At 36.4% G+C, this 24,163-nt stretch overlaps 1 protein-coding gene across 8 annotated transcripts in view; it reads right to left on the minus strand.

Annotated features, from left to right (window-relative positions):
- PTPRD (protein tyrosine phosphatase receptor type D) overlaps positions 1 to 24,163 on the minus strand; it is a 2,143,764-nt gene that overhangs the window by 1,324,753 nt on the left and 794,848 nt on the right. For all 8 annotated transcript variants that reach the window (XM_060300920.1, XM_060300919.1, XM_060300918.1 and 5 more), the window contains exon 6: positions 832 to 870. The gene's annotated coding sequence lies outside the window, so the exon portion shown is untranslated. The remainder of the gene's footprint in view (positions 1 to 831; positions 871 to 24,163) is intronic.

Consider the following 24,163-nt stretch of genomic DNA (forward strand, 5'->3'; position numbering starts at 1 on the left):
AAGAATCCAAACCAGAGTATTATTGACAAAAACTAAATAAGATAAAATATGAGATAAAGAATGTTTTATAATCTTGCATATATTCAGAACATAGTAGGAAACCAATACATGAATTTGAGCAACATTTCTATAATATTTGGAGGGAAAAAAAAGAGACTGGGTGGAGTGTAAGATGAATATATAAGCTGATGTTTGGGAAAATACAACTTATAGAAAAACTTCTACCTCAACCAGTCATCTTTTTAATTAAACAATCTCGCTTCCCCATGCCTATAATATATGTACCAGGCAAATACCATACACATTTTAAGAGTGTTCATGTTGAAAACTGCAGTGCCTTCAGTGTATTTCTAGTTCCATAATATGTAAACTATAATATCAACATTGTAGAAATGAAAATCTTTTTAAAAATTCAGCTATCAGCTCCTCTGTGATTTTTATTTTGCTGTTGCATTTGATCTATTTTAAAAGAAAAATTTTCAAATTGATACTCTCTGCATCTTACCTGAATAATTATTTTTCCTATCTCAGACTGTTTCGGTGGTGATTTTTGTTTCCTTAAGAAACAAATGCTACCCCTCCTTGGAATATTCTCCTGACCATGAAGTTGAAACTTCAAGAAGTATCTGGACTTAACAGATCATCCCATATGGGTTAAGATGTAATTGACCTTCTACTATTGGCTTTAGGAGATTCAACCTCAGGGGATGGAAATGAGGGGAGAAATAAGAAAAAGGATTAAGCCTGAGATAAAAAGAAAGATAACCTCCCAAAATTTGTGGCAAAAGAAATGAAAATATTGACAGTACTATTAAAAAAAAAGTGTCTTACCAGAATTTTGAAGTCACTGGATGATCCAGGAGTCCAAGCCTAATTAGAAAAAGAGTGAAAAAAAGTTACTTTAGTTTTCTTGTTTTAAAAATAGATACACAATTTTTATAATTCTATAACGTTTACATTTATAAATATTGTAGACTGATGAAAATACCTTAGGAAACCATTTTTCTAGGTGAAAATATGTTTTTCACTTAAATTGTAGTGTTTATTTAATCTCATATTGTGCCATTAAATAAACAAAGACAAAGAAAATACAGTCTAGATCTTGAAAATATGTTTCCAACTATTCAGGTGACCATAATTATTCAGTTTAATTCTTTAGATTCTCAAAAGAAGGTAGAATATTACTAAATATACTTGAAATCTCCAAATACTTATTACATGCATTTATTTTTCTTATGAGCTAGGAACACCAAAGCTTCATTTTTAAAAACGTTTTACCATTTTTCTGCCTTTGTTGGTATCAGACAGTCATTAGTTTCGACTTTGATTCATTTTTGAAAAGTAAATCCATGTAAGATATTATAATGACAAAAATAAAAGGGCTTTAATTTCCAAATTATATTAAAATGCAGCCTCTATGTTTTTAAGGTATTTGAAGTTCAAATGAAAGGCAGTATCTGAACAGCACAAATTCCCAAAAGAAGACCTAGCACCTGCTGTGGGATGCAAAGGTTTTATAAATGTTGTCTTGTGTAAAGACAATGGCAAACATTGTGAGGCCATTTGTAAATATGCCTGACTGCCTCTGTGTTTTAGCAGAAATATTGAACTTCTAACCATTATTCTATAAAATAAAAGAAATTATTTTTTAAACATATGATTATCACCTTTTCCTTTTACCTTGGGAATTAATTTGAAATTATATATTGTACAAGTATTGAAAAAACTATTTTTCTATAAAAGAGAATGAAGAATAACAATAAATCTGAAAATCTGATACTATGTGTATACAGTTTTCTGTGTCGATAAATATGTGTCTGCTTCTTATTGCCACAGCATTCAAATTAGGTTATCTGGCCAGAATTGCATACATAATGCTGGACCACTAATTGGTAACAAATTGGCCAGAACGAATCTATTAAAATTCTTTCTCTAGGGCTTAGAATCACTGGAGAAGACCAGTGGTTCACTTGAGAGGAGCAAGCAGTGGATTTTGTTGTATTATGAGAGAGCCTGGCTTCAAAGGTACAAAGCCTCTGTCTCTGGATTTTAGTTCTTCTCATGAGAGTCAAAGAAAATGTTTGGTATTTTTCTTTCCTTTTCACATTTTAGGTTATTTCTTTATTGTGAGTTACAAATCACACAAGAAACTTGTAAAAGTACAAATGTATATAGCTCAATAAATTATCACAAACTGAATGCTCATGTAATCAACACTCAGATCAAGAACTAGAACACAACTAACACATAGAGGCCCACTTGGTCTGTCACTATGTGTGCATTTGTGTGTATGTGTGTGTGTGTATACACACATATATATACACAACATACACACAAACTATATATATGAATGACATATACACACACAGTATACATACACATACGTAAATACATATAGTTTAAACTCACTTGATTACTTCTTGTGGGTTATGCTAAAGCACAGGTTCGAATAAAATGCAAACCAGTTGAGGCAACACAGATGCATACGCCATCACTGTGGAAATGCAGCACTAATGTCACATATTCATCAAAATTTTGCATGGCATATTGACTATGTGTTACCAGAGAGGGACAATCCTTTGGACATGTCATGTAATGTCATTGAACATATTGTATAATGTAATCATGATAAACTATTATATAAAAACTATATATATGTATTTGTCTGTTTCCAGATTTTTTGTTCATCCTATAGTTTTGCCTTAGTTTTGACCTTTATACAATTGAAATCATACACTGTATTTTCATCTTTATTTAGTTTATTTCCCTCAACATGTACGTGTGATTCATTCATCTTGTTGCTTGTAACTATAATTATTTTTCATTTCTATAGAATTCCATTGGATAGATATTACGTGATTTATATATTCAATCCTCTATTGACAGATATGGATTGTTTCTACTTTCTAGTTATCATGAATAATTCTATTATAAGCATCCGTTTATACATGCACACATATTTTTCTTGGCTATTTCTTAGAAGTAATTTACTCGAGTACATATGTTCTATTTTAGCAGACACTGCTGAATAGTGTTATCAAAGTTGCCATTGTTGCACAAATTCACCAGAATATATTTATATTCTGCTTAGCTTTAGCCATCAGTTTACTGTGTAGTATAATTATACTTTTAATTGACATTTCTTTATTAATGTGTTTTAGTGTATTTTCATATTTTTGTCATATATATATATACTAATTCATACAAATATGTATTTTTTTATTTAAGGAGATACTTTTCAATTTTCTTGTCCATTTAATGTGGGTTGTCTTCTCCTTATTAATTTGTAGAAGCGCTTTATATATTCTAGATATGAGTCCTTTGTTGGTTATACTTGGTGAAATATATTTCCCACTCCACAGCTCACCCTTTTACTCACTTATTATGCCTCTTGTTGCAACTTCATTCTTAGTTTTATAGCAGTCAAATTTAACCATCTCTGTCTTTCTTTTTGTGCCCCATGTATTACACGAAGTGATCATATATACATATTCTTCTCTATCTTCTTCTGAAAGTTTGTTATTGTATGATTCTTCTGCCTCTCACATCTAATCCAAAAACCTACCTGAAATTAATGTTTTGCTCTGTGTGATTTGTGGTAAAATGTTATTTTCCAAATTGACCCAATAAAACCTATTGAAAATACCTTGCTTTCGCCACTGCTCTGCAATGCTAGTTTTGTCATAAATTAAGTGTCCATAGATACTTGGGTGTTTCTAGATGTCAATGTATCCCATTTAAATATGTCTATATCACACGTGTCTATATCATATCTTACCACAACTTGATGTGGATAGAAGAGCAGGACCCTCTACCTTTTCCTTAAGAGCTTATTGATTATTTAAAAAATATAATCCACATAACATAAAATTCACTGTTTCAAAGTGGACAGTTTAATGGTTTGTATTATGTTCACAATGTTGTGTAAACATCACCATTAATTCCAGAACATTTCCAAAATCTGAAAAAGAAATCCTATACCTATTAGTGATCAACCCCATTTCTCCCTTATCCACTTCCCCTGGCAACCTCTAATCTGCCACTCTGCATATGCCTATTCTGGACAATTCATACAAATTAATCATACAATTTGTAGACATTTTTGTCTATCTTATTTCACTTAGCAAAATGTTTTCAAGGTCCATCTATGTTGTAGCACATAGCAGTATTTCCTACCTTTTTATGGCTGAATAATATTCCACTGAGTGGACACAGTACATTTTTTTAATCTATTCATTAGCAAAGAATAAATTTTGCTTATTTTCACTTTTTTTGTCAATTATGAATAATGCCACTATGAACATCCGTGGACAGGTTTTGTGTGTGAAAATATGTTTTCAGTCCTCCTGGGCATATATGTAGGAGTAGAATTTCTGAGTCATATGTTAATTCTATGTTTAACTGTTTGAGGAACTGCCAAACTCTATTCCAGAGTGGGAATGCCATTTTACATTCCTACCAGCAATGAATAAATGTTACAATTTCTCCATATCCTCGCCAAGACTTGTCATTTTCCACTCTTAAAAAATATGGCCATTATAGCCAGTGAATGTGATAGTATCTCATTGTGGTTTTGATTTGCATTTCCCCAAAGACTAATGATGGTGAACAATTTTTCATGTGGCTCTTGGCCATCTGTCTATCTTCCTTGGAGAAATGTTTACTCTAATCCTTTGTTCATTTTTAGTTGGGTTATCTGTTTACTGTCGAGCTCTCACTATTCTTTTTATATTCTGGATATTAATCCCTTATCAAATATATGTAATTTGCAAACATTTTCTCCCATTCCATGGATTGCCTTTTAATTTTGTGTTATTTAACAAAAATGCACAATTTCCTATATAGAGGTTTCACACCTTTTAATAAATTCATTTCTATTTGATATTTTTATATTATTAAACATGGTACTTCTATTTATCACTTGTATGTACAAATGCAATTGACTTTCTATTGACTTTACACTGAGCAATCTTAATTGACCTGTGTATTCTTTTCAATTTACTATCTGCACTCTCACATTATACACAAACAATGATGGTTTCATATATTCCACTTAAATCTTTGAACTTTAAAAATGTGCCTGTATATGTATGAATGCATGCTTGGGGGTATGCACACTGGCATGTGTGTGAATGTGTATGCATTTTGAATCACTGCACTCACTAGGACTACTAGAACGATGAACAGAAGAGCTGTTCCTGGGCACCCTTCTCTTGATCTTAAGGGAAACTTACCACTAAGTTCACTATTTGTTGTAGGTGTTTGCTAGATATTCCTTATCATAATGAGAAAGATCCCCTCTATTTTCAATTTACTACGAGTTTTAGTTAAACAGGAATTTTTATTATTCATCTCATTAATAGGTATGTAATTATTCAGATTGTCTTATTCTTTCTCACATCAGTTTTGTTAAGTTATATTTTAACTAGAAATTTACTTTATGCAAAATTTTATTTTTTTAAAAAAGTTAGTTCCAACATCCTTTCAACATCTTTTTCGTATCTTCAGGATTTGTAGAAACTTCTATTCCTGATATTATTCTTGACACCTCTCTTTTTTTAACTTGGTCAGTAACATCAATATCTACCACTTTTATTAGGTTATTCAAAGAATCAATTTTACTTTCGTTAATCCTCTCTATTGTATGTTTGGTACAATGTACAATATTTTTTCATTTTATTACCTCCTGATTTTTATTATTTCTCTCCTTCTGTCTTCGAGTTAAATGTGCTGTTTTCCCTCAGTTTGAGATGGATGCTTATAATCGATTTTCTGCCTTATTCTTTTCTTATATGTGTATTTGAAGTATACTTCACTGTAAATTTGGTTTTAGTTTTTTTATTATAGCAGTTTAATTTTTATTCATTTCTAAGTATTTTAAAGTTGATTTTTTACTGAAGAAGTATTGCAAAAATGTATATTTTAATTTTCCTAATATCTGGAGATTTTCTGATTCAAATAACTTACGCACAAAGCACTTAACTCAACATGATGCCAATCCTCTATAAAATATTGAAACTTGCTTTATGATTCAGCATCTGATTAATTTTTATAAATGTTCTGTGTGTCCTTGAAAATGATATACATTCTGCAATTAAGTGCATTGTTCTATAACCATAAATTATATTAAATGTGTTAATCATGTTGTTCATTCAGATACTGGAAGATGCATGTTGTACACCCCCCCACCATGATTTAAGTTTGTCTTTTCTTCCTTTTAGCTCCATCTTTTAAAAAAAATTCTATATGTGAGGCTACACTAAGAAATACATACAAATTTATAATTTTTATATCCTTCTGTTCAACAGAAACTCTTCTTGTGAAGTAGTTCCATTTTATGCCTACTACCACTTCTAAGTTCTGTTTGAAATTAATAGAAATGTCCCAGCATTTACACTGACTTTTCTCAAAAGAACAACAAATAATTTTAGTAGAAAAAAATGCATGTTAAAGTAAATATACAGCCTGTCAAATCACTAGTTAGAGTGGCCAGTGCATCCAGGGAGAGTCAAAGGAGGATTTAACTGGGGTGAATACATATTACAATAGGGAAAAGTAGCTTATGCAACAACATGGATGGCGATGCATTCTATGTAGCTAGGGTCTGAGCATGTGGTGGAAAGAGATACGACCAATATTTGAACATGGTTTAAAATCAGATTTGAAGGGCTTGATAACAGCAAGACTTTTATCATTAGTGAGCAATGTGAAGATAAGGCAGAGAAGATTTTGGAGTAGCGTTCTGATGACCTTAACAAAGCAATCTGAGGAGGTAGCAGAGAAATATGAAAAGTAAAATTTTAAATGAGTTTTAGAATCCTGTAGCATCTCTTTGTGGGTAGTTCTAATAATCTACTGGACATGTAGACCTGGAGTTCAGGAGAAAGTTATAAACTGGAGCTACAGATTTGGGATTTATCAGTGTTTTAGTGATAAATGAAGCATAGGAGAAAAGGAGGACACAAAAGTGATAATCAATAATGGATACTTAGGGGAACATCAACATTACTGGAAAAGGCAGCAAAAATGTAATAAGCAAAATTGGTTGAGAAACTTGATAGACATTTCTCAAGTTTAAAGGAGGAAGGAGCCAAGAACAAATGGCGTCAGCAATGCAAAATGTTCTTCAGAGTGTTCCAAGATGATGACAACAAAATTCTGGCCTTCACTATTGCCTTTAGTAAGAGACATTTAAGCAGAAATTGAGATTAAAAGTTGAACACTTTGAGTGATAAATGGTAACTTAAAGAATTATAGTTCATCAAATATAAGGTTTTCTCTTTTGAATTTTGATGAAAAAGGGAGGAAAAAGGCAGAATAAAGGTTGGAGGGTGGTGATAGAGTCAAGGAAAAGTAACTCTTGTTTACATATAAATTATGTTCAAAATTTTAGGTCACCAGAGAGCCTCACCCATAATCTTACTCTGCTTTAAAAATATCTCGGGCTTCCGGGAAGATGGCGGAAGAGTAAGACGCGGAGATCACCTTCCTTCCCACAGATACACCAGAAATGCATCTACACATGGAACAACTCCTACAAAACACCTACTGAATGCTGGCAGAAGACCTCAGACCTCCCAAAAGGCAAGAAAGCCCCCACGTACCTGGGTAGGGCAAAAGAAAAAACAGAGACAAAAGGATAGGGACGGGACCTGCACCAGTGGGAGGGAGCTGTGAAGGAGGAAAAGTTTCCACACACTAGGAAGCCCCTTCGCGGGCGGAGACTGCGGGTAGCGGAGGGGGAAAGCTTCGGAACCGCAGAGGAGAGCACAGCAAAAAGGGTGCGGAGAGTAAAGCAGAGAGATTCCGGCACAGAGGATCAGGGCCGAGCGGCACTCACCAGCCCGAGAGGCTTGTCTGCTCACCCGCCGGGGCGGGCGGGGCTGGGAGCTGAGGCTTCGGTCGGAGCACAGGGAGAGGACTGGGGTTGGCGGCGTGAACACAGCCTGCAGGGGGTTAGTGTGCCACGGCTAGCTGGAAGGGAGTCCGGGGAAAAGTCTGGACCTGCCGAAAAGGCAAGAAACTTTTTCTTCCCTCTTCGGTTCCTGGTGCGCAAGGAGAGGGGATTAAGAGCGCTGCTTAAAGGAGCTCTGGAGACGGGCTCGCGCGCGGCTAAAAGCGCAGACTCCAGACACGGGCCTGAGATGCTAAGGCTGCTGCTGCCGCCACCAAGAAGCCTGTGTGCGAGCACCGGTCACGCTCCATACCTCCCTCCTGGGGAGCCTGTGCAGGCCGCCACTGCCAGGGTCCCGGGATCCCGGGATCCAACTCCCCGGGAGAACGCACGGCGCGCCTCAGGCTGGTGCAACGTCATGTCGGCCTCTGCCGCCGCAGGCTCGCCACGCACTACGTGCCCCTCCCTCCCCCCCAGCCTGAGTGCGCCAGAGCCCGCGAATCAGCGGCTCCTTTAACCCGGTCCTGTCTGAGCGAAGAACAGACGCCCTCCAGCGACCTACACGCAGAGGCGGGGCCAAATCCAAAGCTGAGCCCTCGGAGCTTTGAGAACAAAGAAGAGAAAGGAAAATCTCTCCCAGCAGCCTCAGAAGCAGCGGATTAAAGCTCCACAATCAACTTGATGTACCCTGCATCTGTGAAATACATGAATAGACAACGAATCATCCCAAATTAAAGAGGTGGGGTTTGAGAGCAAGATTTATGATTTTTTTCCCTTTTCCTCTTTTTGTGAGTGTATATGTGTATGCTTCTCTGAGATTTTCTCTGTATAGCTTTGCTGCCACCATTTGTCCTAGGGTTCTATCATCCGTTTTTTTTCTTTTTTTCTTAATAATTATTTTAATAACTTTATTATATTTTATCTTACTTTATCTTCTTTCTTTTTTCCTTCCTTCCCTCCCTCCTTCCTCCCTCCCTCCTTTCTTTCTTCTTTCTTTCTTTCTTTCTTCTTCTACTAATTCTTTCTTTCTACTTTTTCTCCCTTTTATTCTGAGCCGTGTGGATGAAAGGCTCTTGGTGCTGCAGCCAGGAGTCAGTGCTGTGCCTCTGAGGTGGGAGAGCCAACTTCAGGACACTGGTCCACAAGAGACCTCCCAGCTCCACGTAATATCAAACAGCAAAAATCTCCCAGAGACCTCCATCTCAACACCAGCACCCAGCTTCACTCAATGACCAGCAAGCTACAGTGCTGGACATCCTATGCCAAACAACTAGCAAGACAGGAACACAACCCCACCCATTAGCAGAGAGGCTGCCTAAAATCATAATAAGGCCACAGACACCCGAAAACACACCACCAGATGTAGACCTGCCCACCAGAAAGACAAGATCCAGCCTCATCAACCAGAACACAGGTACTTGTCGCCTCCACCAGGAAGCCTACACAACCCACTGAACCAACCTTAGCCACTGGGGACAGACACCAAAAACAACGGGAACTACGAACCTGCAGCCTGCAAAAAGGAGACCCCAAACACAGTAAGTTAAGCAAAATAAGAAGACAGAGAAACACACAGCAGATGAAGGAGCAAGGCAAAAACCCACCAGACCTAACAAATGAAGAGGAAATAGGAGGTCTCCTGAAAAAGAATTCAGAATAATGATAGTAAAGATGACCCAAAATGTTGGAAATAGAATGGACAAAATGCAAGAAACATTTAACAAGGACCTGGAAGAACTAAAGATGAAACAAACAACGATGAACAACACAATAAATGAAATTAAAAATATTCTAGATGGGATCAGAGTAGCAGAATAACTGAGGCAGAAGGACGATTAGGGGACCTGGAAGATAAAATAGTGGAAATAACTACTGCAGAGCAGAATAAAGAAAAAAGAATGAAAAGAACTGAGGACAGTCTCAGAGACCTCTGGGACGACATTAAATGCACCAACATTCGAATTATAGGGGTTCCAGAAGAAGAAGAGGAAAAGAAAGGGACTGAGAAAATATTTAAAGAGATTATAGATGAAAACTTCCTAATATGGGAAAGGAAATAGTTAATCAAGTCCAGGAAGCACAGAGAGTCCCATACAGGATAAAGCCAAGGAGAAATACGCCAAGACACACATTAATCAAACTGTCAAAAATTAAATACAAAGAAAGCATATTAAAAGCAGCAAGGAAAAAACAACAAATAACACAAAAGGGAATCCCCATAATGTTAACAGCTGATCTCTCAGCAGAAACTCTGCAAGCCAGAAGTGAGTGGCAGGACATGCTGAAAGTGATGAAGGACAAAAACCTGCAACCAACATTACTCTACCCAGCAAGGATCTCATTCAGATTTGATGGAGAAATTAAAACCTTTACAGACAAGCAAAAGCTGAGAGAATTCAGCACCACAAAACCAGGTTTACAACAAATGCTAAAGGAACTTCTCTAGGCAACAAACACAAGAGAAGGAAAAGACCTACAATAACAAACCCAAAACAATTTAGAAAATGGGAATACGAACATACATATCGATAATTACCTTAAATGTAAATGGACTAAATGCTCCCACCAAAAGACACAGATTGGCTGAATAGATACGAAAATAAGACCCATATATTTGCTGTCTACAAGAGACCCACTTCAGACCTAGGGACACATACAGACTGAAAGTAAGGGGATGGAAAAAGATATTCCATGCAAATGGAAACCAAAAGAAAGATGGAGTAGCAATTCTCATATCAGACAAAATAGAATTTAAAATAAAGAATATTAGAAGAGACAAAGAAGGACACTACATAATGATCAAGGGACTGACGCAAAAAGAAGATATAACAATTGTAAATATTTATGCACCCAACATAGGAGCACCTCAATACATAAGGCAAATACTAACAGCCATAAAAGGGAAAATCGACAGTAACACATTCACAGTAGGGGACTTTAACACCCCACTTTCACCAATGGACAGATCACCCAAAATGAAAATAAATAAGGAAACACAAGCTTTAAATGATACATTAAACAAGATGGACTTAATTGATATTTATAGGACACTCCATCCAAAAACAACAGAATACACATTTTTCTCAAGTGCTCATGGAACATTCTCCAGGATAGATCATATCTTGGGTCACAAATCAAGCCTTGGTAAATTTAAGAAAATTGAAATTGTATCAAGTATCTTTTCCGACCACAACACCATGAGACTAGATATCAATTACAGGAAAAGATCTGTAAAAAATACCAACACATGGAGGCTAAACATTACACTACTTAATAACGAAGTGATCACTGAAGAAATCAAAGAGTAAATTTAAAAATACCTAGAAACAAATGACAATGGAGACATGATGACCCAAAACCTATGGGATGCAGCAGAAGCAGTTCTAAGAGGAAAGTTTATAGCAATACAAGCACACCTTAAGAAACAGGAAACATCTCAAATAAACAACCTAACCTTGCACCTAAAGCAATTAGAGAAAGAAGAACAAAAAAAAAAAAAAAAAAAAAAACCCAAAGTCAGCAGAAGGAAAGAAATCATAAAAATCAGATCAGAAATAAATGAAAAAGAAATGAAGGAAACTATAGCAAAGATCAATAAAACTAAAAGCTGGTTCTTTGAGAAGATAAACAAAATTGATAAACCATTAGCCAGACTCATCAAGAAAAAAAGGGAGAAGACTCAAGTCAATAGAATTAGAAATGAAAAAGGAGAAGTAACATCTGACGCTGCAGAAATACAAAAGATCATGAGAGATTACTACAAGCAACTGTATGCCAATAAAATGCACAACCTGGAAGAAATGCACAAATTCGTAGAAATGCACAACCTGCCAAGACTGAATCAGGAAGAAATAGAAAATATGAACAGACCAATCACAAGCACTGAAATTGAAAGTATGATTAAAAATCTTCCAAAAAACAAAAGCCCAGGACCAGATGGCTTCACAGGTGAATTCTATCAAACATTTAGAGAAGAACTAACACCTATCCTTCTCAAACTCTTCCAAAATATAGCAGAGGGAGGAACACTCCCAAATTCATTCTTTGAGGCCACCATCACCTTGATACCCAAACCAGACAAGGATGTCACAAAGAAAGAAAACTACAGGCCAATATCACTGATGAACATAGATGCAAAAATCCTCAACAAAATACTAGCAAACAGAATCCAACAGCACATTAAACGGATCATACACCATGATCAAGTGGGGTTTATTCCAGGAATGCAAGGATTCTTCAATATACGCAAATCAATCAATGTGATAAACCATATTAACAAACTGAAGGAGAAAAACCATATGATTATCTCAATAGATGCAGAGAAAGCTTTTGACAAAATTCAACACCCATTTATGATAAAAACCCTGCAGAAAGTAGGCATAGAGGGAACTTACCTCAACATAATAAAGTCCATATATGACAAACCCACAGCCAACATCATCCTCAATGGTGAAAAACTGAAAGCATTTCCACTAAGATCAGGAACAAGACAAGGTTGCCCACTCTCACCACTCTTATTCAACATAGTTCTGGCAGTTTTAGCCACAGCAATCAGAGAAGAAAAGGAAATAAAAGGACTCCAAATCGGAAAAGAAGAAGTGAAGCTGTCACTGTTTGCAGATGACATGATACTATAGAGAATGCTAAAGATGCCAGCAGAAAACTACTAGAGCTAATCAATGAATTTGGTAAAGTAGCAGGATACAAAATTAATGCACAGAAATCTCTGGCATTCCTATACACTAGTGATGAAAAATCTGAAAGTGAAATCAAGAAAACACTCCCATTTACCACTGCAACAAAAAGAATAAAATATCTAGGAATAAACCTACCTAAGGACACAAAAGACCTGTATGCAGAAAATTATAAGACACTGATGAAAGAAATCAAAGATGATACAGATAGATGGAGAGATATACCATGTTTTTGGATTGAAGAATCAACATTGTGAAAATGACTGTACTACCCAAAGCAGTCTACAGATTCAATGCAATCCCTATCAAACTACCACTGGCATTTTTCACAGAACTAGAACAAAAAATTTCACAATTTGTATGGAAACACAAAAGACCCCTAATAGCCAAAGCAATATTGAGAACGAAAAAGAGAGCTGGAGCAATCAGGCTCCCTGACTTCAGACTATACTACAAAGCTACAGTAATCAAGCCAGTATGGTACTGGCACAAAAACAGAAAGATAGATCAGTGGAACAGGATAGAAAGCCCAGAGATAAACCCACACACATATGGTCACCTTATCTTTGATAAAGGAGGCAGGAATGTACAGTGGAGAAAGGACAGCCTATTCAATAAGTGGTGCTGGGAAAACTGGACAGCTACATGTAAAAGAATGAAATTAGATCACTCCCTTACACCATACACAAAAATAAGCTCAAAATGGATTAAAGACCTAAATTTAAGGCCAGAAACTGTCAAACTCTTAGAGGAAAACATAGGCAGAACACTCTATGACATAAATCACAACAAGATCCTTTTTGACCCACCTCCTAGAGAAATGAAAATAAACACAAAAATAAACAAATGGGACCTAATGAAACTTCAAAGCTTTTGCACAGCAAAGGAACCCATAAACAAGACCAAAAGACAACCCTCAGAATGGGAGAAAATATTTGCAAATGAAGCAACTGACAAAGAATTAATTTCCAAAATTTACAAGCAGCTCATGCAGCTCAATAACAAAAAAACAAACAACCCAATCCAAAAATGGGCAGAAGAGCTAAATAGACATTTCTCCAAAGAAGATATACAGACTGCCAACAAACACACGAAAGAATGCTCAACATCTTTAACCATTAGGGAAATGCAAGTCAAAACTACAATGAGGTATCATCTCACACCAGTCAGAATGGCCATCATCAAAAAATCTAGAAACAATAAATGCTGGAAAGGGTGTGGAGAAAAGGGAACACTCTTGCACTGCTGGTGGGAATGTGAATTGGTACAGCCACTATGGAGAACAGTATGGAGGTTCCTTAAAAAACTACAAATAGAACTACCATATGACCCAGCAATCCCACTACTGGGCATATACCCTGAGAAAACCATAGTTCAAAAAGAGTCATGTACCAAAATGTTCATTGCAGCTCTATTTACAATAGCCCGGAGATGGAAACAACCTAAGTGTCCATCATCGGATGAATGGATAAAGAAGATGTGGCACATATATACAATGGAATATTACTCAGCCATAAAAAGAAACGAAATTAAGCTATTTGTAATGAGCTGGATAGACCTAGAGTCTGTCATACAGAGTGAAGTAAGTCAGAAAGAGAAAGACAAATACCGTATGCTAACACATATATATGGAATTTAAGGGGAAAAAAAAAGTCATGAAGAACCTAGGGGTAAGACAGGAATAAAGACACAGACCTACTGGAGAATGGACTTAAGGATATGAGGAGGGGGAAGGGTGAGCTGTGACAAAGCGAGAGAGAGGCATGAACATATATACACTACCAAACGTAAGGTAGATAGCTAGTGGGAAGCAGCCGCATAGCACAGGGATATCAGCTCGGTGCTTTGTGACCGCCTGGGGGGGGTGGTGGGATAGGGAGGGTGGGAGGGAGGGAGACGCAAGAGGGACGAGATATGGGAACATATGTATATGTATAACTGATTCACTTTGTTATAAAGCAGAAACTAACACACCATTGTAAAGCAATTATACCCCAAGATGTTAAAAAAAAAAAAATTAAATGTAGTTTGATGTAGGAATCATTAACTCCACCATATTTCAAAAACCTCTACTTTTTTTTTCCTTTTATATTATGTTAAAATAGTATCTATATATTCACTCATCCATTCAGAAAAAAAATTATGAATCAGAAACAAATATGACTGAGATTCAGTTTCTGCTTTTAAAAGGGTCATGTTAGCGCAAACTGTAGTAAACAAATAATTGCCAGGTATGGTAAATGTTATAAGTATTTGTACATAGAACCACAAACTGATTATACAAACGTGCTTTGAGATTCTAGTGATATAGATACAATTCTCCAAATTGCCAAAATCAATACCGTTTCAGAGCTCATATGGCTACTGTTTGCCTACTCCTTTTGCTCAGAGGGATCAATGGTAGCAATACCTTAATTTCTCCCCCTGACCGTGACAATCCTAAAGACTAAGCAACTGAGTGGAAGAACTAGAGGAGTTTTATCATGGATGGATTTCACTTGGATCCTGTGTACTTTTTGTAAAGATCAGTTTCAGTCTCCCACTAGAAGGCCAATTGGATTCATTTTGTCTGTTCTATTTACTACTGCACATCTGTGCCTAGAATCTAGAATTGAACACTTGGAAGGGACTACATAAATGTTTGTTGAATCAACTGCTATTTTCCGGCTGAGTTTTTGGTATTCACGGTACCAGTGATGTCAACTCATGAACCCATCACCTTTATACTTCAGGTACTTCATTTCTCAAAATTCCAACATTAACCACAGCACCATGGGAGAGAGGTAACCTCTCCAAACAAGTCCCTCATGGTAACAACTACGGAAACCCTATCACAGTTTCTAACCTAGAAGGACGGGTAGAACCAGTTAGAAATGTCTCATAACCAGATCCTTCATTCCCATCAGACTCAGAAGAAGTTCCCAAGTTTAATAATTTTGCAAATAAGCTGATTCTTGGTTATTTAAGCTCTGCTGAGGCACTAAGCCAGAAATACCATTTTCTAGGACCTAAATCTGATTCTGACACGTTTAGTATCCCGTTGTTCCCAGTCTGTTTCTTCATTAGCAAATACTCTAATGATCTACTCTACTTGCCAGCCCCTACCCTGTGTTTAATTCTAATTGGCGAAGATGCCATAATAAATCCCTTAAACTTTTATTTGTATGGCAAGTTTCACTAGGAGACTCCATCTCCTGCTAGGTTTTCATCTTTCTGCCGGCTGGCTGATCTGCTCCTGCATGGCTCTATAGCACCTTGAGACCTGTTAAAGACATATTTGGATCTCCAGAGTGGATTCCACCTGCTTGAAATATGCTTTATAAAAGAATAATATGGAAAATCCTATTAGTGTGTTTATTTGTTTTACATGTTTAATTGAGAACACATTTTGAAAACAAATATCCCTTTTTTACCCCTATGTGGAGTAGTTTCTTGGAAACAGAAAGCTTTTTATTTCTACATAATAAAGTCTAAAAGCAGGTGTTTGGGGCAACTAGATATATGGAGAAAAATCACTGAAGTTCTTGGTGTTCACAGCTAGTCCTGTAGATGGTGTTATACAAAGTGATTCATAAATACCTAAATGAGCTACAAACAATTTTCGGTTAGTTGGTGTTCATGGTGACTCAGATGGCAGGTGATGAAGCATGGAAATTGTTTCAAAGAACACATTTCCAACATAAAACGTACTGTTTTCTTGAGTGATTCCCGAGGAGATAATTTTTTAGTTCCTGTTGGAATAGCTGGTTCTGTAAACAGAATCAGTTCTACTTGTTGTGATTTTTCCTTGTTCATGGTAGATTTTTAAAAAAATGTAGAAAGATATCAGACCAATCATTTTAATATTATATAAGTTTAAGGTACACAGCATTATAGTTCAAGATCTGTATAAACTACAGAGTGATCACCACTACAAGCCTAGTTACCATCCATCACCATACCTTCACCCAGCTCACTCCCCCCCCCCAAATCCCTTCCCCTTTGGTAACCATCAGCTGTTCTATCTATGAATTTGTTTTTGTTTTGTTTCTTTTGTTTTTTATAGATTCCACATATGAGTGTAATCATCACACCAGTCTTGAGAGAGGAAAAAACAACAACTGCATTTTGCTTTCTTAGTGCCCTTTATTTTGCCATGCCTAAGTTTGGGAATTAGGTTGTTCTGGATTGTAAGAAACATTTTAAAACAAGGAAATGTGATCCTGCTTCACAGGTTTCAAACAGCTGCCACTATTTTGAAGAGTGACTTCAGGAACTAGATTTTATGATAACTGCATCCAAACGATGGAACTTTCATCAAAGAATGGGGTATATTTTTATTTGTCTGTTATTTGACACATATGTAAGGCTCACTATGGACCAGGCCCTTCTCTGCTATACATATTTATTCACTGGGTACTTAAAATAGCCTTAGCAGGTACATGTTACCATCACCATCTCCATTTCATAGGAAGGACACAAAAGCACGGAGATGAACAATCTACTCCTGGTCACACAGCTAGTAAGTAACAAAGCCAGGATTTGAACCCCAGCAGTGTAGCTCCACAGTCTGTGTCCTAAACCATTTTATTATACTGTTCCTCAAGGGGCCTAATAAAAAATAACAAAAGAAATATCGTACCATATGCCAAAGATGGGAATAAGTCTCAGAGAAAGCAAGTTTCAGCAACATCACCACGATGAAGCCTGCACAAGTATCTCCTTGTCAAATGACCAGTGCCCCTCTCCCTTATCAAAGATTAATACGTTGACTAGCATTATAACTTACAACTGGATATCCAAACAGAGAACAGAGCTTCCCTTCAGGCTCTCTAACACCTAGCAAAAATCACACAGTGATTAAAACTTCTATTCTGACGTCAGCCAGACGGAGTTTTGGATCTTAACTCTTAATCTTACTATCGCTGAGCAAGTTATTTATTCCTTTAAACATTTAATATTCACTACAACCTAATTAAGAAGGTAGTATCCTTATATCTATTTATACACAACAAAACTGAGTCACAGAAAGTTTTAGTAACTTGCCCAAGGTCACACAGCAATGATGGCAGTCTTGTTTCCTACCCAGGCAGTCTGGCACCAGAGTGCAAGCTCACTGAGTCACATTGAGAATTAAATGAGAAACACCTTCGCTCGCTGACATCCCTCAGTCAATTCTTTATTTTGTTTTTGAAGCATCTGTACCTCTCCTGAGCACTTACAATACTTAGGTAATACTTTATTTTGTTGTAAAGAGATTTTATAAAAATCTGTCTTCCACTGTGACCTAACATGTTGAAAACAGAGACATTGTTGATTTGACTCACTGAATAAATAAAGATAATGCCTTACACACAAGAGGTCATTCAGCACGTCAAATGAAAGGATTAAAGAGTAAATTAATCAATAAATGATAGCCTGAAGTGCTTGGCAATTAATAAGTGCTCAATAAATAGCTATTATTAAGACTATAAACTGGAACATAATCTAATTCATCATACAGCTTTTATGTGAGATCTCCAGCAACTTTAATGATACCAAAAATTTGGAAACTGTAAATATATGCTGGAAAATATCATTTGCATGGAGTTCCAATGCAGCAGTGGAACATTATCAATATATCAGAAATCAATTTAAAAAATTCCTTTGAAGCTGATTCCCATGATAACAAGCTAACTAATAGCTATGTAGAATAAATAAATGGTTTTGATTAAAACATTTTGTAATGTCCAAAGACAAGTGGATTGGTAAAACATAGTTAACATGAAAAATACTTAATTCTTATAAATTAAAATATGGAACTATTTAACCAAAATAAAGTACAGTTGATCCTGGAACAACATGGGTTTGAACTGTAGGAGTCCACTTACATGCATCTTTTTCACTAACTACTTACTACACGACCCACATGGTTGGCTGAATCCGCAGATGCGGAACCATGCATAGGAAGGACCTACTGCAAAGTTACAGGCAGCTTTCAGACTGGGGTTTGGTGCCTTAAGTCCCTCATTGCTCAAGGGCCAACGGCAGACTCAGACTAAAATGCAGACATTGGGAAGGAACCAAAGTTCATCATATCTGTGCTTTTTCTTCAATAATTATTTTAACTAGCTATAGATTGAGTGGCTATGTCTTAGATGCAGCGTGGGAATAAAACAGCTTTTTGTCTTGTGCTATGCTAAATATAAAATTACTTTTGTTGATGAGCTGTTTCCTAGAACTAAAATCAATCCCACCTGGAGAGAGAAGTAGAGCAAAAAAAAAAAAAAAAAAAAAAAAAATTCCTTTCTCTCTTCCACAAAATGACTCACAAAATGAGATCAGAATTTGGAAAACATCACTCCATTCCATTTCTCTTTCTTCAATCACCATCACTACCCAAATAATTTTGGCTGAATCTAGCTTCCTGGACAATCTCTGGGTAAAAACCTATATGGTCATGGAGAATGCAAACAGACAGCAAGATGATGTAACTCAGCCCACTGAAAATGGATACCCTTTAGCTAGAGGTCATTCTTTTAATTTCCAGGACAAATAACTATTTGTATATACCAGGACAAATTACTATTTCCTTCAGCAGTACCACCATGATTTTTACTCATTTACATATCACAACACTTCTCAGAAGATTTTAGCTGTTTCATTCTCCTGCACAAACTTTCTGAAGATTCTAAGCTCAACAGCAGAGGATCCCTTTTATTATAATCCTTACCACAGTCTATGTGACCTTACATAGTCTGGCCCTTTGCCTACCTTTATAACCTCAATTTCTTTCCCATCTTTGTACTCTAGCACATGGACCTTTTTTTTTCCATTTCTAAAATTCACTGTGTTCCATCACCTCCACAATGCCTTTGCATATGGTGTGGTGAGACAGGAGTAATGTATTGAGACCAGGTCTGAATTACATACTCAGCAGAAGTTTATATCCTGGGAAAGACTATTCAATGTTAGGAGATGAAGTTATACAAGATGTGTTCGAGAAGCACTTCCTTTTGACAGATGCAGTACTCATTTTTTTTTTTTTAACTGTCATAAGACACAGTCTAGAGAAGTATACTGCCAAAACAAATGCCTGGACCACAAAGCAAAGTGGAAGAAAAAAGACACGGAATATCCTGAAACTGCAAACTGTACCAGTTCTAGATGTGTTAGAAAAGTTGAACAGTTAAAAACTCAGCTGAGCCTCCTAGAAACCTGTTAAAAGAACAGCAGCAGAAAATTGAACATTAGCGACATCTCCATTGCTACAGAGAAAAGTATTACAGAAATACAGAGGTTTCTGGTGTTTCTAAAGGTGCAGATGTTTTATCAAGGCTTGGAAAAAAGGGAGGGACCATTCTGGGGAGCAGTTCCTGACAGAGGTATTAGGCCTCACCTGACCAACCTGCGAATACATGCTTCAGGACTATCAATAGTTTCAAATCAAGCTGATTTTCCAGATGAAGCATGTGTGAGGTTAAACAACAAACTCTCCCAAGAAAGCATGTTACATAGGCTTAAGTATTTCCATATCTAGAGTTAGTGGTAGCATTTGGCACAAGGGACAAAACAGTATTCCTGCTCACAGAAAGTGTGTGAGCTATGTCATAAGACAGAAACAAAATTCATTACAGCATCAGGGCTCCAGAGATCCAGGGCTCAAATAAGAAATGGAAATTAAAAGGTTTTGAATGTATCATTTGGGAAAGAGAGTCACCTCAGTATATACCTAATGAGTGAGTCTGCCATCTTTACAAGATTCTAAACTTAGCAAGATGGCCGGAAAGTTTCAAATGACACTCTCTGGTGAAGGATCGTATGTGCAGGTAGATTTCCTCCATGGTCAATGTAGTGCCATGATTAAGTTAATGACAGAAGTGATCTTGTAGGAGTTCACAGGTTTTGGAAACCAGAGAGCTGACTGACCTCTTAGCAAGTCTGATTGAAGTAAGATTTTCATGTAATACCTTCCGTCCACCAGTCACCACTAAATATCTGATTCACTGCTATAGGATATAGGTTTCATGTTTTCTAAATTTGGTAAATATAAAGCCTGTGCTATAATCATCTATTCACTCACTGTAGTTTTTAAAAACTGAGAACACACACTAAAGGAATCCTTGAATACTTCCATGAATGTTCATTCACATCAGCACTGTTCTTTGCATCAGGAACAATAAAAAACGGACAATGATCCATTGGAAGTAATAAATTGTGGTATAAGCTATCAATGAACTCTGGCTACGTGCATTAATGTAGATGATTCAGAACCAATGGTAGCAAAAGAAAAAATATCATGTCCAGCATGATTTGATGTGTTTAAAGTTCGAAAACATGCAAAACTAACTGTGAGGGATATACACTTAATAAAAACTACAGAGGAAATCAGGATGGTGGTTACCTGTGGAGGAGGATATATGAAGTGGTGAAAGAACTAGAAGCAATTTTATTTAATGACAGCTGCTGAAGTCACCTGCACTACTCAGGAATCAGAGCAGTTAGCACTGACTAGCTGGCTAAGCAAACAAATTCATTTTGGACTTTAGATTAAGAATTTTGGCTACTGATTTACTTGGAGTTTTACATCACAAGGTGATACAATTAGGGAACTTTAGTCAATCTCTGGGAATTTAATAATGGAAGAATTATACTGTCTATATTTGAGGCTATCTATGTCAGAAACATTATATGATTGCACACTGATATTTATCGTGTAATATTTTAATCTGTAATTTAAAACATAGCTGGCAATAACTTTAGATGGGGGAAATTAGTAGTGTTAGGAAGACCAACAAGTTGAGAGAACCCTAGATGGAGGATGTTGGGTAAAAATCTTCCTTCGTTTTCATGAGCATATCCATTAGAGCAACCCACCTGGCCTTCTCCCAACTCCTCTCATCCCAAAGGTTGTCAGAAGGTATTGAGCACGTCTAGCTCAGCCCCCTGTGGGCTGTAGCTTCTCGCAATGCTTGTTGGTCCTCACATCTCAGTCAATTTCTTTGGTTTCATGTGATAAGCTTAGAGGGGACAACTCGGTCCTACCAGGAATGCCTTCACTTGTTCAGCTGTGCCAATACCTAAGTGGGAAAGTCTGCTTAAATCAGTGATGGGGTATTAAGTTATTTGCCTAAACTTTTAAAAATACATTTTTCCATCATCCTTAGAATAAAACTGGCTATTTGACCTCTATTTCTCTGCCTCCTGGGTCTTAATTCCGAATTGATTCTCAGCTCAGGAGGGGAAGAACAGGGTATTATTTATTGATCTCCTAAATCCTAACAGCAGTGAATAAAAAACTGGATGGCATCACCAAATATTTATTATTATCAGATCAATCATTGTTTAACAGTCTTAATTCAAGACTCCATAACAAGACAATATTCTATATAAATCCAGAGTGTACACACCCCAGGGTCAGTGGAGGAAGTATGCCTTTTTAATAATAAATCAGTTTTGTGTGTTCTAATTTTTTTTTTTTTTTTTGAGGAAGGAAGGCCCCAGGAAGGGATTTATATTAAAAATCTGGCAGATCATTTGAAAACCTCATAGACAGAAGGTAGGAGTATAGTAATTAGGACAGCTCTCACTTAGGAACACTTCCTGCCTCTGTTCCCCTTCATCTGAAAGGAAGAAAGGAAGAAATGAAAAAAAAAAAAAAAAAAAGAAAAGAAAAGAAAAAGAAGTTGAATTCACTTAAAGTTGGATGCAGCCAAACTCACTTCAAATAACCAGCAATCTTTTCTTAGTACCTAAATAAAATAAGGGATGCTCATATGTTAATTGATGTTTGTGAAATTACTTATACAGCACTTCATAAGAAATAGATACGTGATTTTGGAAAAGAGTATTTCAACTGATAACAACTGAAAACATTAACTTTTGTGTGATTAATGTAAATCTGTTTTACTTAACCTTACCCCTGGTTTATCAACCATTACTAATACAAATTGCAAACGTTTTACCATTATATCAACTTCTTTATTCGTGTCCCCAATGCATATCCTAAATGTGATCAAAGGTGATAATTATTTAGATGTTTAAATTGATTCTAACAATTATATATTCCAAGTATCTATCACTGAAATGCTCATAAACAAAATAATATTAATGGCACTCAGAAAAAAACTCGTTTTGCTCTTCTTCAATTTTAAAGCAAACATTTAATATGGCCGGAAATAAACAGATTAAACTTCTATAGTACCAATGCAAAGGAAAATAGACTCCCTGGCTAACAAATTCACAAACCAAGATGGCTCTACCATAACTTCTCTTTGCTGAGAACTACTTATTCCTTTTTTTGTCCCAGACCTACATCAAGATTTCCACTTGTTTCACAGTAACCAATTGGAGTGTTCTTTAAAGCAGAGTGAACATTATAGATTTCATTAAACTGTAAATGGCTAATGTCCCTTAACTTCCCACAGAGAATTGTATTTTTTAAAAAATCTATGTTTATTAATGTAACTAATTCCCCCTTTAACATAATATTGGGCATCATGAAAAACTGACATTTCCAACCACTGCCAGGATACCTTGTGAGGAAGTATCATTTTTATGAAACTACTGGGATAATAAAGGTTATTCATTGGAAGAACCCAGATATTCCAGGAACTCAATGACCTAATGGAAAATTTCCTATTTACCCCAGTTTCCAAATTTAGATCCTCCCTCCCATCCTGAAGCCCATCTGCTTCCTCCAAAGGCCCAAGATTCTGCCTTATTCATTTAGTATCTGTATGGGATACTAAATAGAGGTGCTCAAGGCAGAGACAGATTAACGGGCAGCCAGTCAGTTTCACAAACACCAATTGTTTGAAAACATTAAAGCATAATTGGGGAAAAAGAACTGGAAATGTGATGCTGGTTAATTTTGATCTTCTAATGCAACTCTTCATATAACTGTAGAATGTTCTTTGTTACTCTCCTGCAGCCATACTTGAATATAAAACTTCTCAGGGTTATTATGTATATAGAGCTCCTTCAAGATGACTTGAGATTCAGGCTTTTTTCAAATCCCTGCCCAGGCTTGGAGAACTGAAGGATCAGTTTTGACAAACACAGATTTAGCCCTGGTGCCACCAATGAAACCTCGATGTTGGTCAGTGTTGCTGAATCCTCTACATCACTAAAGTTACCAGAAAGTTTATGTTCAGTATTCTTAGTCCTGGGACACTGATACAGCCGGTTTTCTTTTTGAATACCAAGATTATTAGCTAAATTATGAATGAAGTCATCAAATGTGGATGTGAATCCCAGGTCTGCCATTGACTAGTTTTATGACCTTAGGAAAATTAACTCAACATTGTAACCTTACTTAACCCATCTGTAAAATGGGAATACCACCCACCTCTAATGAACTGAATTAAATTGAAGTATTAACCCCCAGTACCTCAGAATGTAACTATATTTGGAAATAGTCTTTTATAGAAATAACCGAGCCAAAATGAAATTATATTGAATTAGGATGGGCCCCTAATCCAACATGACTCATGTCCTTATGAAAAGAACACCACATAAAAAGACAGACACCCAGAAAGAACATCACGTGAGGATGAAGGTGGAGATTGGAATAACACATCTGCAAGTCGAGGAGTGCCAAAATTGCCAAGACAAA

Source organism: Globicephala melas, chromosome 6 (genome assembly GCF_963455315.2).
Source record: "Globicephala melas chromosome 6, mGloMel1.2, whole genome shotgun sequence".
Classification (NCBI taxonomy): domain Eukaryota; kingdom Metazoa; phylum Chordata; class Mammalia; order Artiodactyla; family Delphinidae; genus Globicephala; species Globicephala melas.